General features: G+C 46.7%; 1 pseudogene; it reads right to left on the bottom strand.

Annotated features, from left to right (window-relative positions):
* Positions 1–3,698: 3,698 nt before the first annotated feature.
* On the bottom strand, positions 3,699–3,836 carry LOC146050904 (U2 spliceosomal RNA; annotated as a pseudogene).
* Positions 3,837–8,671: the final 4,835 nt, after the last annotated feature.

The following is an 8,671-nucleotide window of genomic DNA, read 5'->3' as shown; positions in this document are numbered from 1 at the left end:
CTGCAGAGTACAGCTCCGCCTTCCCCTATATAATTATACAGTCACTAGTATAGACTAGCACACCCAGAAATAATACTACAGGGTACGGCACAGCTTTCAGAAACGTGCCCCCATATTAATTATACACAGTCACTAGTATAGGTAAAAAGTACCCGCTCCCCCCCCCCCCCCCTCTTGATGCCACTGTACACAGCCACTAGTACAGGAGCACAGATAGCATAATACTGCAGAGTACAGTGCAGCATGCAGAAGTATGCCCTTATATAATTAATTATATGCAGTCACTAGTATAGGACAGGTGCACAGGCAGCATTAATACTGCAGAGTACAGTGCAGTATGCCCCCGTATAATCAAACACAGTCACTTACTACTACAGTAGTACTCAAGGGCATAACTACCATAGGTGCAAGGGGTGCAGCTGCTATGGGGCCCAGAGCTGAGAGGGGCCCATCTTTACAGTTTAAGTAATGTTTTATATACATTTAACACCATCAGTTGCTAAATAGGGGGCCCTTAATAACTTTTTCTATGGGCCTACGAATGTCTAGTTACGCCTCTGGTAGTACTGTATATCTGTATATAGGTGCACAGCCAGCATTAATACTGCAGAGTACAGCGCTGAGTGCAGCAGCATGCCTCAAATTATACACAATCAGTAGTATTGCTGCTAGTATAGGTGCACAGAGAGCTAACCATTCAAAAACGTGTTATTTGGAAATGGTGTCAATTCGGCACATTAAATAGACTCAGTCGGGATGATGACGTTCGGCCGTGAGCGCAGGTGTACTTGGATCCCGTTGTTCGGAACGGAACTACTTTATATACTATTTATCTTGTGATTAATAACATGTTCTACATCATTTTGAAGAGCTTTGTACATGTATAAAACAGCACCCACAGTAATTACTATGTACAAATTTTCAATCCAGAACTTTTCATTTACACTTATTTGTTGCATTTAGTATTTGTTTTCTTAGAACTTTTTATTTTATTTCTACAAAAGTAACCCACATTACTTGATACTGCATTGCATACAACGTTCTTAACAATGCTGCCAAAATGATTCCAAAGCACAGAATAAGCGACCGTAGCGAATCTTAGCGAGAACAAGTGTTTCTTTTGTTTTATTATTATTGCTTCCAAAGAAACAGCACAAAACAGACAAAGTGACATTTTCCGCCACAGGCCTGGGAACTTTGCCCGCAGCTGGTGCTCACTTAATATTCCCAGACATGTCTTTGCATTTTATAAGGTGTGCGCAGTGCCATACGGTGCCCTCCTCCCCGACATTGTGGAAGCGGTCCCAGGTGTTTGAAGTATGCCGCTGATGAAGCTTATTTTGTTGTCTTTAGATGTTTGACAGCAAACTCATGTCCTAACTAAACGTGGTGTATATTACGCCTCTCAGATCAATCCCTATGTACACATCTACAGGCTTGTGTCAATCAGCTGCAGATTTTATTTATTATTTCTCGTGTTCAAACAAATTAGTTTTCTGTTTTTGACAATCTCATGTTTAGCTTAACAGAAACAACAAACGATAAGTATCTTTGATGTTACAGACTGGATTTATGTGAACATTAACGATTGCTCAGTCAATATAGAAACACACGTAGTGGTACATGCAGTATAAATCTAGTCACCGCCAGTGAACACTGGCTGGCCATGCAAGCTCAGCACACATCACCGATGCATTGCTGTGCGCAAAAAAGTATCGCTTAGCAAGAGGCTCTGCCGCCGCGTGTGTACACCATATTACAAATCACTGTTACTCGAACATTAGTTGCAAGGATATGCAGTCAAAATCCCGAATGGGTCATAATACCGACAAGGACAAAATCCCGACATTTAAAATACCGACAAGGACAAAATCCCGACATTTAAAATCCTGACAAGGTCACATATAGAATGTACAGGTGAAACTGTCAACATGACTTTGGGTCGACAGGACGCGATGTCGACATGATTTTTTTTAACAGTTTTTTGACCCAACATGTGCCGACAGGCGGTATTTCATGCCCTTCCATCCACTAGGGCGTGGTGGGAGAATAAAATAGTGTGCCCGAAGCATTGCGAGCGAAGCAAGCGATGCGAGGGGCTGCGGTTCACCTCCAACTGTGTCCATGCCGACTGTGTCGACATTCAGCTAAAAAAATAGTGAAAAAAACCCATGTCGACCTCCAGACCTGTCGACCCAAAATCATGTTGACAGTTTCACCTGCACATTCTATATGTAGGTATTTTGACCATGTCGGGATTTTAAATGTCGGGATTTTGTCCTTGTCAGGATTGTGTCCTTGTCGGTATTATGACCCTGTCTGGATTTTGACCGTCGGGATTTCATACCGAATCCAACAATAATAACTTCCTGTTGAGCTGCTTGTATCTATCCTAGGACTAATGCTTTCCCCGTAGTGAGGGTGGGTCACCAGTACAGCAATCACCAACAATCTACTGCTCCCCCGAACTGTCCACCGCCCATGGGACATTACCACACATGGGAGGGACAGTGGCACCATCTCCAAATAATCGGGGCAGTTGTGAGGTATGTAAAGGGCTCATGAGTTTGAAGAAACTCAGGGAGCCCGAGGTGTGCTCCCACCACCACTAGTGCTGTGCCTAAACACGTGCAAAGGGGGCAGCCGTACGAACGTGTGGACCCTCTTCCAAAGGAGAAAGGCCCCATGGTTCCCCTAACCCCCCTCAACCATAAGGCCGAGGAAGGGAAAAAAGGGATCGGTGGGTCCTCTTCGCCGAAGCTCAGAGAGACCCGCGTTTCCTCCACCCCCGGAAGGGTTTTGGACGGTGGGTCCTCCGCACCCGAAGGTTTGGAGAGGCCCGCATAGGCTTCCCTCTGCCTTGCGGCTCGGGGTTGCCCTCGAGGGGACCGGGACTCTCCCCAAAAGGTGAAGAGTCACAGTCACGTTAGAGGAACGGAAGGCCCGTTAGGGACAGCCGCACTACCCAAATCAAAAAAACGTGACAAACTAACGAAAAACGTGAAGTGCTCAAAAGTGCAAATCAAAGAAAGAAATAAAAAGAGGCCCTAGCCAGAAGGCTGGGGTGGGGGTGTAAAAAAATTGTCCTACCCCATCCAAAAGGACGAGGTAAGGACGTGTAGCCTAACCTAGAGGGAAGTGCGCGGTGCAGGTGCCATTCAGTGCATGGTGCTGGACATCACCAGTGCAAATCAGGCACCCCCGAGTTACCCCGGGGGCACAGTGCAGCCTCGGGCTCCAGGCAGCCGACCAGTCAGCGTCCGACCAAGTGTTTCTCCGTCTCACCAGCAGGTACTTTCCAGCCCCTGGCATGGGAATGGGTACTCCACTGGGCTTTTTGAAAGACTCCCTTAGGGGCTGCACCCCCCTCGGAAGAGCAATCTACTCAGTCCCAGTGTTTCTCCGCTCCCAGGGTTAAGATACTAGGCTGAGCTTTTCGCTGTGCCCAGGCTGGATCCTTCCCAACCTGGACCAATCTACTCGGTCTCAGCTTTTCTCCGCTCCCTGGGAATGGATACTAGACTGAGCCTTTCGCTGTCTCATCCTTCGGGGGCTACGAACCCCGTCAAGAGAGTCAAACTACTAGGCCCAGTGTTTCTCCCCCCCTCTTACCAGTGGGTTTACGGAAACAACACCTCCTACCACTGGCAGAGGTGAAGGTACTCAGCCAGCCCTTTCACTTCTCCCGGGAAAAAACAGAGGGGTCCCACACCCTCCACCCATCAGAGCAGCTACTCAGACCAGCCTTTCTCTATTCTCTGCCAGGGGGCCAGTCCATACCCAACTGATAAGAACAGATACTACACTTGATCTTAGCCAAAAGGCCGAGAAGCGATGTATGTAAAGGGCTCATCTTACACTAAAGGGCCATAAACACACTCCACAGGGCTTTGTATGCTCAGTTCTGTGCTGAGCGATGCCAGCAGGGGAATCGCCCTTGACCCTCCAGGTGGCTAGATGACCCATACACACATAGCAATGTGTGTATGGGAGATCAGTGCTAACTCAGTGTTCTTCATGCACATGCTGGCCATCTCTCTAGATTTTGACTGTATGTGCTAAAGCAAACCTCCCAACTTCTGCATTATTAAAGGAGGCACACTTGCGCACGCACCCAAAAAAGTGGGCGTGACCTATGTACATGAGGGTGTGACTTATGCAAAGGAGGTCACCCTCAGGCCACGCCCCATACTTTGTCCATTTTCCACTGAATACACTATCTCCTTTCAGGCTGGGGGGACTCCCAGCGGTAACCCCCCCTCCCGCGCGTCGCAGAACACCAGGGCTGTCCCTCGAAAAACGAGATTGTTGGGAGGTATGGCTATAGATCTGTGCGGACAATGGTGCGACGCAGGTCCGCGCAATGCCATCCATGTGGGGGGTACACATTGGCAACTGCTAACACAGTAATGTATATGCTTTCAGGTTTCAGGCTGAGACCAATCTAGCGCTGAGACTGAAAGAGTGACAATACAAATGTCGGAGTGTGTCAGCTCCAGGGTCACCATGTGATATAATGTGATTAATGCAACCAAACACTGCACAGGAGGAAGACACGTGATAAATGGGATGCTTTATGTCATCAGATGATCCGTTGGTCATTCTGTCAGCTGTAATTGTAGCATGCCAGCATGCCCGGCGGTGTCAGATCCACTTTCAGTTTTCACTTGTTACTAAACCTGCATGTGAAGGGACTTCCGACTTATCCAGTTACCTGCCCACAGTGACCTGGGAGAAGGAGATCAAATCTACTGTAGGCGGTCAGTGTAAATATCTCCAGTGGTATCCGGGACCTGGGTCGAAAATGTCTAGGTCGACAGTCACTAGGTTGACCACTAATGGTCGACAGTTACTAGTTCGACACCTATAATTGGTCAACATACCCTAGGTCGACATTGACAGAAGGTCAACACAAGCAAAAGGTAGACATTGGCATGGTCGACGCTACAAAGGTTGACACAAGTTTTTATTTTTTCTTAGATCGTCTTGGTTCACACTTTACTATCCGAGAGGACATAGAGATAGATTAGCGAGAACAGCGAGCCATGCTGGGGACGCAGTACACTTATACGGTCCATGTTGACAACTCAAAGTGAAAACCTTTTGTTGACATTTTCAGCGTCGACCATGTCAATGTCAACCTGCTGCTTGTGTCAACCTTCAATTAATGTTGACATTGGGTATGTTGACCATTTATAGGTGTCGACTTAGTCACTAGTGATTGTCGACCTAGACATTGCACACTCTGCTCAGTGCTGTGTGCTGAGCTGGGGAGAGAGAAATGCAGCTGCAGCGGCAGCCTGCCCTCTTCTCTCCCTGCAGTGTTGTGGAATGCCGCCCACACTTCCACCAACGCCCACCCATCCAAACAAAGTTGTTGTTCTTCGTGAAAGAGGCGTGGCCACACACCCTCAATGAGGCCACACCTCCTTCATTTTACCAGTGCCCAACTGACCTGTCAGTGCCCCTGACCATCTCCAGTGGTGAGTATAGGCACTTTCACTATGCACAGATAGTCCAGGGCTACATTACTAATGTTCTATGGAGTGATCTGTTTTCTCAGTAATTCATTTCCCTTTAAGTAAATAAGTGCAACAGGGTGTATTGGCTCAATCTGACACTATTTAAAGTGAACACAGTCTATTGTTTCATTTACCTTCTAATAACCCAGTAGATGTGGCGATCACCTGGTCCGTTATACAAAATGATAAATATTGTATTTCTAAAGCGAACATTAAAGCGAGGAAGACCGGGTTACTTCATAGTAACTTAAAAGCGCAGAAAACCTTGAAGATTTAATATGGTTTAAGTGAAATTCCCTTGGGTCTTAATTAATTTAGCATTCTGCAACAGGAAGACTGTCAGGGATGTAAATTATTCATAGGATTTTATAGAGTTCCTGATTCTAAAATTCAGACAAGATTAAAACATTGTTTTAAAAGCTGTAAGATAGATCAGAATTAACTATTTCATGTGTTACCAAGCGGCCAGCTAACCAGAGGGTTAATGTGGATTCATTTAGCCGTTAGATTGCTGCTTATATCGGTAGAACCTTGTACTGTATGTAGGATTTATTTTGCATTAAGTGACTGTTGTGCATTATACAATAGGACATATTTTGAAATAAGTGATGAGGTGTGGGTCCCAGAAACAGTGGAGGCCATGGCTGCGGGGTTCCAGCTGTCAGAGGGGCACCAAGAAAGAAAGGTCGAGGGGGCTGCTGTAGGACAGATCTCTCTCCACTAATTTCATAGTTGTATCCTACAGTCATTGCTGTCCTTCTGCAGCTTCCTTGAGCTGAAGAGTAGTGGAATGTGTGTTCAAAGATTAAAGTGTGTACCGTATATAGTGAGCAATCGCTCTGCTTTTGTGTCTTATATGACAAAATAAAAGAGAGCCAAAGTTGTTTTGAGGAATATCTCTAATTAGTAAAATAAAACTTTTAGAGGTTTTTTTATCAAAGCTTTAGAGAGAGATAATGTATCAAACAATCTGCTTCAAACACACCCTGTAAAACGTATCACAGAAGATGGTACTTTATCACTTACAATTTTATCTATCGCTCTGAGCTCCGATTAAAAAACCTCCCTTATGTAGTAATATACATTAGTAATGTATGAACTAGGAATATTTGTCTTCATATCTGTCTTCCAAACCCATATTATGGTGTACGTAGAAATACATCCTAGATTTCCAGGGATCTACCGGAATTGGACTCTATACCCCAGCATCCCAGTGTTTGGAATACCCAAATGTCCCCATCTTGTCAGACTGCTAGAGACACTGCGTAGGAATCTATCTGAGCCAGAAAGCCAATGGGCACTAGGACCCAACAGCTTGCCAGATCCGCAACCTCTGTCATCTGCTACAGGGCGCCATTCTGCAGCGTCTTCCCTCCTTTCCGTGTGCTCTACTAAATAACCCAGGGCTCTAGCATGCAAGAAGGTGAAGATGGCAGATATATGTTACATCTGATCCAATTTTTCCAAGTGCTGATGTATATTTTATGGTATCTCACAAATGGCCTATCTGGATACTCTAATCTCTCTCTGTTTCCACAGACTTCTTCCAATTATTTGCTGCCTCTCTAACAGTGCATCCCTCGGGAACTATACTGGGATATGATTTGGCCATGTCATGCGTGTGGCCCATTGCCCCAGTGTAACGGATCGTGTGCACTCCTGTCATACTGTGTTTATAGATGAAAGCGACGCTCATGTCGGAAGGATAATGTTTCCTATCTCCCCTGATGGAGCAGAGGAAAGCACTGTCCTCTGTATGACTGTCATATATTATTGATGTATTGATACTTCATCTGATTGTGTCCAGGATTTTTATTTGGGGGAATATAGCAACCCTAGGTAAACTGCAAGGTATAAGGGTTTAGAACAATGCCCCAAAAAAGTCAATTTGGAACTATTTTTGCCAGTTGGCAGATACTCTTCCAAATGGGCATGTTGAAAGCAGTAAGGTATTACACCAAATGGCTGATTCAGTGGCACTGTAAAACCCTTTCACACCAGAAGCAAATTCCCGGGTAAAAGTTTTTCAACCCGGGAATTTGCTGAAAAACACGGGTTTTTCTTTGGTTGGAAAGGGTTAACACGGGTCTTAAATCCCGGCACACCGACCCTACTCTTGACCCTTTCACACCAAAGAAAAACCTGGGTTGAAAAGCTTTAACCTGGGAATTTGCTTCTGGTGTGAATTGGGGTCAGGCTTCACTTGGGAAAATGAGTGGGGGCCGGTGTGAAAGGGGTATAAGTGTCTGTAGCTGTGGGCAGCCCTGAAAGTCTTTTTTATTACTTTAAGCAAAAAATGTTCAATGTTCAACTAATGCAGGGATTATGCCAGAATTGCCCATTAGTACATTCAGCTGAATAGGGGGTAAAAGCCTGTGTCAGAAACTAAAGTGGTATTAGACAGGCATAGGGTGGCCAATCCCGGGATCGGGATCGGCGGGATCCCGGGATTTGGCCCCCAAAACGCCGGGATTTCAATCCCGGGATTGGAGTTTCCAATCCCGGGATTTCGGGATTAGACTGCGCTTGCGCGCAGTCTAATGCCGGGCAGCGTCTGAGCATCGTTCAAACGCTGCCCGATTTCTCCCGGCAGCACTGTGTGCAGCGTGACCTCTCAGCGTGAGATGAGGTCACGCTGCGCAGGCAGAGGTCGCGCCCGGCATTGTAATGCCGCGCCACCCGCCCAGCCAGCGCGCCCTCCCGTCCAGCCAGCGTACCCAGCCGCCCGCTCGCCCAGCCAGTGTGCCCAGCCGCCCGCTCGCCCAGCCAGCATGCCCAGCCCAAGCGCCCAGCCAGCATGCCCAGCCAGCCAGCGCGCCCACCCGCTCACCCAGCCAGCGCGAAGCCAGCATGCCAGCAGCATGGACGACCCGTCCCCCCACCAGGCAACCATCAAATGTAAGTAATTACATTGTAATTACTGACTGGGGCAGTAATTGTGGGCAGTTTTTTTATTAGGAAAACCAATCCCGGGATCCCGGGAATCCCGGGATTGAGCATTTTTCAATCCCGAATCCCGGGATTGAAAAAATGCCCCGGGATTGGCTTCCCTAGACAGGCAGTGTATATACTGTATACTGTACTACCAGGGTGAAATTTTACACCTGTGTCTAAATTCAGTTTTGCAGAATTTGCTGAATTTTTAAGAT

Source organism: Crinia signifera, chromosome 12, assembly GCF_055691185.1.
Source record: "Crinia signifera chromosome 12, ASM5569118v1, whole genome shotgun sequence".
Classification (NCBI taxonomy): domain Eukaryota; kingdom Metazoa; phylum Chordata; class Amphibia; order Anura; family Myobatrachidae; genus Crinia; species Crinia signifera.
This window is presented reverse-complemented; position numbering and strand designations above follow the sequence as displayed.